The sequence below is a fragment of the Eschrichtius robustus genome, chromosome 11 (assembly GCF_028021215.1).
Source record: "Eschrichtius robustus isolate mEscRob2 chromosome 11, mEscRob2.pri, whole genome shotgun sequence".
In the NCBI taxonomy this organism is placed as follows: Eukaryota; Metazoa; Chordata; class Mammalia; order Artiodactyla; family Eschrichtiidae; genus Eschrichtius; species Eschrichtius robustus.
Genome location: NC_090834.1, coordinates 103,562,759 through 103,564,618, shown reverse-complemented (window position 1 = coordinate 103,564,618; position 1,860 = coordinate 103,562,759).

Here is a 1,860-nt window from a genome sequence, read left to right as displayed (position 1 = left end):
GTGATGAGCGTCTTTTCATATGCTTATTGACCATTTGTATATTTTCTTCGGACAAATATATATTCAAATCCTTTGCCCAAGTTTAAATGTGTTATTTGTCTTTTTGTTGCTGAGCTGTAAGCTTTCTTTATACGTTCTCGATACTAGACCCTTATCAGATATATAATTTGCAGATATTTTCTCCCCTTTTGTAGGTTGTTTTCACTTTCTTTACAGTGCCCTTTGAAGCACAAAAGTTTTTAATTTTGATGATGTTCACTTTTTAATTTGTTTATGCTTTTGTTGTCATACCTAAGAAACCATTGCCTAACCCAAGGTTATGAAGTTTATACCTATGTTTTCTTCTAAGAGTTTTGTAGTTTTAGCTCTTAATATTTAGGCCTCTGATCCATTTTGAGTTAACTTTTGTATGTGATATGAGGTAAGTGTCCAATTTCATTCTTTTTTGCATGTGGCTACCCAGTTTTCCCACCACAGTTTTTTGAAAGATTATTCTTTTCCCATTGAATTTTCTTGGATCCCTACTGCTTATCTTTTAACACATATGGTTTTTATCACCTCTAGTTAGGCAGTAAGATTTTTGAGGGCAGGGATTTTTTCTTATATTTAGGTATACCCTCTGTACTTAACAGGATGCCATACCCATAGGAGGTGCCTGATGGATATATTACTAATGTCTGTCTTTCCAACCAGATAGTAAGCTCTAAAATGAGAGGACTTTGCTTATTTTTGCTTACCGGTAGGCTGGGATCAGTAAGTACTTTAGGATGATTGAATTAATGATTTCCCAATGATGAGTTTGTGTCTTACTTTAGGATTTTTGTTCTCCCTTGCAGCAGGATGCATACTAGGTAAGAGTAATTTTCTTACAGTAAGTCACCAAGGGAAGAGGTGAGCAAGGGGCAAACATGACTCCATGGGAAAATCCTAGCTTAGCTTTGATTTTGCCACCATATGATTCTACCATATTCATTTTATATTGCTTGGTCCTCTTTAGCTCAGAACATATAACCAGGTTTTGAATGAAAGGAAACCCCTTTAAGGTTTACAGACTTAGGAAAATTTCCGATTTGTGTTTTAGGTTATGTACCAAGAATTTAAAACAAATCAAATCCAAGCTACCATTTCTGTGTATTGGATTTTGCTCTTCTCAAAGTGTAATAAAAATGAATTCCCTGGTTTTTAACAAGTGCCAGTACTTCCTATTGGTGGACTTTGACAAGGCCTAATGTGTGAAACCACATTTTGAATAATGAGAACAGGAAATATGTTTCTTTCTTGCTCATGGTTTCTGCAGCTATAAAAGTGATTTGCAAAAAAAAAAAAAAAGAAAAAAAGGAAATACGCTAAGTATCCAATTATAGAGGAAGGGTGAATTATTCTATATTGATTCAGTGAAGTGCTAAGTTGCAACTAAAAATAATACTTAATAAGATTATATACCAGTAAAGAAACATATTTTTGATATAAATTTAAGTATAAAAAGATTACATTGTGCAGTGATTGCAACTGGATAAAATTATGTACTGTTGTGAACTAAGGTGATCAACCATTCTGGTTTGCCTCGGACTATCTGGTTTTTAGCACTAAAAGTCCTGTATCCCAGGAAATCTCTCAGTCCTGAGCAGAGTGGGGTGGTCTGTCACCCTACTATGAACAAATTGCCAAAGAGATAATTGGGAAGAAGGTCATAGCAAGGATTTTCATTCTTTTTCAAGAGTAGACATCAGCGGTGTCTCGTTGTAAGGAGTTACTGTGAGGTCAGAAAAAACTAATTATTTGAGATCATAAAAATGAATAAAATAAACTAAAATTCTTAAGGAAACCATGGGTTTGGAGAAGTATCCTCATATATATTTC